The 7,500-nt window shown below is 52.4% G+C and overlaps 1 protein-coding gene across 4 annotated transcripts in view; it reads left to right on the top strand.

The window, feature by feature from the left end:
- vav2 (vav 2 guanine nucleotide exchange factor) overlaps nt 1–7,500 on the top strand; it is a 149,655-nt gene that overhangs the window by 93,946 nt on the left and 48,209 nt on the right. The gene's annotated exons all lie outside the window — the stretch shown is intronic.

The following is a 7,500-nucleotide window of genomic DNA, read 5'->3' as shown; positions in this document are numbered from 1 at the left end:
ACACCTTCAGACATAGAACATGAACCGTGTCTTCAAAGGCGTGGCTGGACTTAGCTGGAGCTATAGCCCTGAACGAACTGAACTGAATGAACTTTTCCAGCACGCCTGTGTGTTCATTCAGCAGACTTCTAGGAGTGTCCTTCCGAGGAGAGATAACCCAGGAATGGATGAATTGGCAGACGGGAGCTATAACGTCTCGCCCAGCTCTTTAGTTTATGTTTGTCTTTGTTTCATGTTTTATGTTGTTATACTCACCTCTTCTCTCGTTTCAGATACTTCACTAACTGCCCTTGTGTGTTTCCTGTCTGTGTGATTGTCTACCCTGCCCTGATTGGTTTCACCTGTCCCTCATCATCCTTCCCTGTGTATTTAGTCTGTGTGGTCCCCTGTCTCTGTGCCAGTTCGTCTTTGTACCTTCGTGTCATACGTCCCAGCATTTCCTAGTGATAAGTATTCCTGGTTTTTGATCTCCGAGTGTGTTTCTGACTTTGCCTTTTTGCCTACCCCTTTTTGGATTATCTGCCTGCCTTTTTGAACTGCCTTCCTGTGTACCAAACCCTGCTGTGAACTACCCGCTTCCTGGATTATCTGCCTACCCATTGACTGCCTACCTGTGTACCAAACCTTTTTGAAAGTAAAGACTATTCTATTGGATTTAAGTTTTTGTCTCAGAGTCGTGCATTCGAGTCCTCTGCCGAAGTCCAACAGTCATTACAGGAGCAGATGTTTGTTGTTCAGCCCAGCTGGAGCGCCATGCTGTGTCCACCTGACCGGAACCGCCTCCTCAAATCACCGACATGGAGACTGATTAGAACACCACCAACGCAGCGGCAACGCTATTACCCCCAGACATACGCTGAGCATCTGCATCTGCATAGCAACCAGAGGAGAGAGGGATGGAAGAGAGGAAAGAGAGAACATTTGTCTTTCATTAACTCCAGTTCGGTAGAAGAAATAAACTAGGTGGATATGGGTTGATTTTGGCCTTCTTGATGCTTTGTTCTCTGTGAGTGAGGAGATGCTATCTCTCCCCTCTGTACCTCTGTTAGGATCTGTCTGTTCTGACCATAGAGGACATGAACCACAGGCCTTGACTCTTGGCTTACAAGCTCAGCAATGCTCTGTATTACATTACAATGGAGGCTGGTAGACATCGGAGAACAGGCTCATTGTAATGCATGGAACGGAATGAGGAATGGTATGAAACGCGTGAGCCTGTCCTCTGATTTCTACCTCCACCAGCCTCTCCTGCTACAGTATAGCACCTATAAGAGCCTTTGGTACAGAGATTACATTGATATTGATATGCATATCGTCATTGATATAGAAACTGTTCATTGCACGTGTATTTTTCTATCTGGCAATGCTCAGTGTTCTCCTCCTGACACATCCGAACAGCCTGGTCTGTGAGGTGTATGGTTTTCTCAGTGGTGGTGTTGTTGTAGTAGATGGTGATTTCGTTAAGAGGCACCTCACTGTCGTCTTATGAGAAAACCCTCATGCTGCTCTGGGGCTCCCTACTCCCAACCCAACATCAGCCAGACCCCGAGCCCAGACCCCGATCCCAGACCGCAGGGCTGCTCCATCTGATAAGACACCAACCTCGATAATCATGTTCTAAAGGAAATGTGGATGACTTGGGACAACCACTTCTGCCTTGCTCGACACTTTCAGAACACAGATAGCGTCCATTTGTTGTGTTCCCTCTTTCTGCCGCTGCGCCCTCGTGGTCTTCAGCTTTGGCTCTACTCCCAGCTCCTCTCTGTGATCACGGGGGTTCACGTTGATAGTGCTGGTGTTTGCTTTGGAAGGGAATTAGCTTAGTTGGGTTTAAAAGTACCCCGCAGAGGAAAGGTGAGCTGCGTGTCTCTCTTGTTTGTTGTGGGCCAGGCTGTGATCACGCGACTGAAGAGCTGTTTTGTTTGAGCATCTGGATCCTGAGGCATTACCCACCAGCCACTGCATACAGAGGCGGGCTGCCTCCTCCGTCGTCTTGCACACGATATGGCCCTCCTGGGCTGGAAAGGCCTCCCATCGCCTGCCATGGCACGGAAGGATTAGGAGAAGAAAAGGGAGGGAGAGGGAGAGGGATAGAGGGGTAGTTACAGTTTGCACATTGCCTCTGTGTTTGACCCCTGGGGCTGAGAGTGGGTAGGGTGGGGGGGGGGGGGTAGGCTTCAGTTTGCCACGCTTTTATCCTGCTCTGTGAATGGCAACATGCAATCCTTCATACTGACCCCACAGCGAACTCTCACATAAAGACTCATAGTGACTCACTGAATCAGGGAGTTATATCATTCTCCATTGGGTTGCTGAGAACGCAATCAGCCTGCTGGGATAGGGGGAGCTGAGAGGGGGAGAGGAGCAAGCCGAGGTCAAACTGTGCGTGACTTATCTGCTCCGTGATGCCATCCATCGGGTGATGTTCATTTCTCGTGCAGGCCAACAGCTTGGAAGTTGGCATCTTGGCAAATAGGCATTTCAGTGGGCAGGTAGGCATACGTTCACTCACCCAAACATGCACGTATGCACACACACACACACGCACACACACACACACACACACACACACACACAAACAATAACCTTGATCAGCAGAAACTATGATTTGTTTGGAACTTTGTTGGCTGCCTTCATTTCTACCCGGTCAGCAGAGGCCTTAGATATAAAGTAACAAAGCCTTGCTTGGTCCTGTCTGCTGAGTCACTCAGATCAGTGCGTGTGTGTGCGTGTGTGTGCGTGTGCGCTTTCGGGCTCCCTGCTGAGACCGGAGACCTGGGTCCTCTCCACAGCTCTGTCAACCACTAATCACCCTCATTCATAATGAATGGACTGTCTCCAAACAAATTGATTCACAATATAATCACAATGCATATTTGAACAACAGCCATTAAATTCAGGTGGACAATTTGCTTGTACAGCTGTGTGATCTGGATACTAATATTGCTTATCCTACTCTATAGGCCTCAAAATGGTATCGACTGGCTTGTATCAGGCCTTGGCCACAGTGAATAGTGCAGGTGCATGTATTCCAAGGACAGTAAAATCCATTCGGAGGAAGGTTATTGCTTACTGCAGTTTTACAGTGTGGAGATGGATGTGGCCTCTACCTCTGTCTCCCCAGGCCTGTTCCCCAGGCCTGACCCTCTTATCTGGGCGGATGCATGGCTCAACCTTCTCTAATCCTCATGTCCACGAGCACCTGTCTCACTGACCATTACTGCTTGCCCCAGAGGCCATCTCACTATAGATCTGTGTGTGTGTGTGTGTGTGTGTGTGTGTGTGTGTGTGTGTGTGTGTGTGTGTGTGTGTGTGTGTGTGTCAGAGTCAGACATGCTGTTATACACACACCATGCAGTTGCACTTGAATGAGCAGGATTACGTAGCTCAGATTTAGCATGAAATGGGACAGGTCAGGGACATGACTGCAGCACATTCGCAGATCCCCGCAAGGCCAAAAAGATCCATGCGGTGCAATTTGCACATATTACCCACCGTGGCCTCGCCCCTCAAGCACAGCACAGGTCCAGAGCCGATCAATTGCTAAGGTCACAAAATGCCTACGATTTATATGTCAGTCTTTTTTATGCAACAGAACAGCTAATATCGACTAATTCCAGCAGGCCGTACAAGGTCACATGTGAACAGAATCTGTCAACCTCATTGAGGGACTTAAGCCGTTGGTGATCGGCTGGCATCTTGTTTCATCGCCATCTGTTCACCTACAGTTTAACGATCATCCATACAGTATTCATACGGTATGCAGCATCTCTCTTCGTTCTGCCTTCCAGGCTTGTCTGTCGTGTGTAGGCTGTACCGTAGGCTGAATGGATCTCTGGGTCAATGCCAGTGTCAGTGGACCTGAAGCTGGTGATTGCACCCGGTGAAATCCCCTGTAATCACGCGGCCGTAGGGGTGCTTTGAGGGGATTTGCTGTGGTACTAACGTTAATGCCAGTCTGCAATCAGGCTTCCCACTGGGCCGGAACTCACATTCTCCCATGCAAGGACCTGCGTTCACTCAGCAGTGTGTAGCCTAGCATACAGGGCCACAAGAAACATACTGTACAGTGTGATATGGATGTCCTCTGAGCTTTGTGTGTGTGTGTGTGTGTGTGCATGCATGCGTGCGTGCGTGCGTGCGTGCGTGTGTGTGTGTGTGGGCACCTCCTGTGCAGATCTGGGACCAGCAGCACATAGCACCATAAGTGATGACTGCCTTCCTCCTGCTGGGCCCTGGGACACACACAGGGCTCGGCCCGCTCCCCCCCCCATCCATTATTGATGATGTCAGGGACCCCGGCTCCCACACTGCCATCTGTTCTCAGCTCTCCCACCACTCGGTTCCCCTCTGCTTCTGAATCTCTGGCAGGAGGCAGAGCCGTGCCGTCGCCACACAGTGGTGTGAACGCTTCAGAAATATCACACGTGGGAGGGAGGGGGGGGGTTGAATAGCAGATTGACAGTGAGATATATTGTGTATTCTTTTTTTCAACTATTGGTGTACATCCAACACTGTACACACTCCTAGATTGGCAGTTGGAGACGGGACGCGTACGCCATGCCAGGAATAAATCAAATTGGCAGCCGCGTGTGTGTGTGATCTGTCGATAGGCTCGTGAGACAGACATCTTTCTGTTCCTAATCAAATCAAAAGCCCCTCTCCTCCCCACTGTCAATATGACACAGCAGCATATTGTTTGATTTGATTTCGCGCACACACACAATGGATGACCATGCAAATTGAGTCTGGTTGTCGGGGCGATATGTGTCCCCTGAGTCCTCCATTAGCTGCCGATGGTTACATTGGGCCCAGTGGTGTGGTCCCCAGCTGTGACAGTGGCCACATGTGTTCCCCGGTAACAGACATGGACTGTGGCGTGTGTTTGCCCAACACAAGGCCGTGTCTCGCAGCTGATCCGTCTGTACAGTAACACATCTATCCAGACCCCTCCTCTAGAAACGAATGAAGCGGAAACTTTGCATGCATGTCTCATGTAGGACTATTACACCAGTAAGCACCAGGGAGGCTGGTGGTGCATCTGGTAGTCACGCTTCCCCTTGACAGCCTCACTGTGTCAGAGGCTGGGGCTGGGGCTGGAGGCTTGGGGGGATGGGGGGATGGGGGGTGGGCTGGTGTGGAGCTGGGCTTCGGAGGGGTGGAGGCTGGGGCTGAGGCTGGGGGGTGTGGAGCGGGGGTGTGGAGCTGGGCTTCAGGGAGGGTGGAGGATGGGGGGTGTTGGGGCTGGGGGCTGCGGCTGGGGGGTGTGGAGCGGGGGTGTGGAGCTGGGCTTCAGGGAGGATGGGGGGTGTTGGGGCTGGGGGCTGGGGGGTGGGGCGTGATTATTCTTTTTCATATTTACAGAGAGGGTGAAAAAAGGCTTTATTCTCTGGTCTGCCCAGAGTTGACTCCCCCCAGAGACCGTGACTGAGATGAGAGGGAAATCAATAATGTGGAAACAGACAGAAATGCTTTGACTTGACCAAAAGATGGGGGGGGGGGGGGGGGGGGGGGGGGGGTGTCAGGGCAGAGAGAGGGAGGGTGTTAGACAGAGAAAGACAGAGGGGGAGAGAGAGAGAGAGAGGAAGCAGAGGTTAGACAGGATGATGAAGGGGCAGAGTGGCAGGGCGAGCCAGAAAAGAAAAATAAGCTTAAAAAGAAAAGACAGACAGAGAGTCACACACTCTGTAAAGAGACAGCCTAGACATGAAGAAGAGAGATTTAGAGAAAATGTTCATCTGAAAAACAGCAATAAGCTCACATAAGCTCGAGTGGGTGTCACCATATTGACTCTTTATTAATATTCATGCCCATAACCCAGTGGTGCATAAACAAGCGCAGACATCACTGACACACGCAGGATAGGGCAGGACAGGACAGGGCAGGGACAGGACAGAGACAGGGACAGGAGGGCAGGGCAGGGACAGGAGGGCAGGGCAGGGCAGGACAGGGCAGGACAGGACAGGGACAGGGACAGGAGGGCAGGGCAGGACAGGACAGGGCAGGACAGGACAGGGACAGGGACAGGAGGGCAGGGCAGGGACAGGAGGGCAGGGCAGGGCAGGACAGGACAGGGCAGGGACAGGACAGGGACAGGGACAGGAGGGCAGGGCAGGGACAGGAGGGCAGGGCAGGGCAGGACAGGACAGGACAGGACAGGGCAGGACAGGGACAGGAGGGCAGGACAAGGACAGGAGGGCAGGACAAGGACAGGAGGGCAGGACAAGGAGGGGACAGGGCAGGGCAGGGACAGGACAGGGACAGGAGGACAGGACAAGGAGGGGACAGGGGCAGGACAGGGACAGGGACAGGACAGGGGCAGGGCAGGACAGGGACAGGAGGACAGGGACAGAGACAGGGACAGGGGCAGGAGGGCAGGACAAGGAAGGGACAGGGGCAGGACAGGGACAGGACAGGACAGGACAGTCTGAAGTGTGTGCTTATGAGTGTGTGGTTATTAGTGTGTGGTTATTAGCGTGTGCTTATGAGTGTGTGTGTAGGAGTAGCCTATTGACCATGCTGGAGCCAGCAAAGCGTGTGCACTGGGCTCATTACATGGCTCTTTAGCGACACAGACCCAAGGCCCTTCATCATCCACCGGCTACCCAAGCTGACCCGGCCCCTAGAGATTTCATTCCCCCCCCTCGCTAAAAGAGGACAGTTTGAAATAGGGATGGTATACATATTCATGTCAGGAGCTTTGTATAATCACCACCACCACTCTCACTAACACTGGATCATGGTTAGCGTGAGAGCTACTTGAGCTGTGGAGAGAACAGTGTCGCCGGGTCAGGACTCTTTCATTCATTTGAGTGGTTCTTTCTTTTGAGTAAGCCCCCCCCCCCCCCCCCCCCCCCCCCACTTCATGCTAGCTATTTGCATCAAGCTCCACCTGCATGTAAAGCAACCCCCCCGCCCCCCCCCCCTCCCCCTCGGGCGTCCCATGGAGATGATACACCTTCATTATCTTTGTATGAGCGGAGGAGAGGATGAGAGGATGAGTGGAGGAGTGGAGAGTTTGCTCTCGTGTCGACGGCACACCTGCTGATGAGATGAGAGAGGGAGAGAGAGAGGGAGAGAGGGAAGGAGGGAGGGAGAGAGAGAGAGGGGAAGGGAGAGAGAGGTAGAGAGAGAGGGAGAGAGAGGTAGAGAGACAGAGAGAGAGAGAGGAGATAACTGTTTTCTCTGCTCTGGCGAGGGGACAGCTGGCTCTGCCATGGCCTATGGAGGCAGAAACACACCCATGGGGGGATAATGAGGCGTAGAGGCTGCATGTTGGTGTGTGTGTGTGTGTGTGTGTTCGTGTGTTGTGGGTATGTGTGGGTACGTGTGTGTGTGCATGTTTGCATGTGTGTGCGTAGGTGGCGGGGGGGGGGTTCATCATTTCCCTGTATTAGCCTCGGAGGACGACTCCAGCACGCCATCTGTAAGGCCCCAAAACAGACACCCATAAGCCCAGCCACATGTGACTCACCACCAGCATTAAATCAGTTTAAATAC

Source organism: Argentina silus (assembly GCF_951799395.1).
Source record: "Argentina silus genome assembly, chromosome: 5".
Classification (NCBI taxonomy): domain Eukaryota; kingdom Metazoa; phylum Chordata; class Actinopteri; order Argentiniformes; family Argentinidae; genus Argentina; species Argentina silus.
The sequence above is the reverse complement of the archived record's forward strand: the minus strand, read 5'-3'. Positions and strand labels throughout refer to the sequence as shown.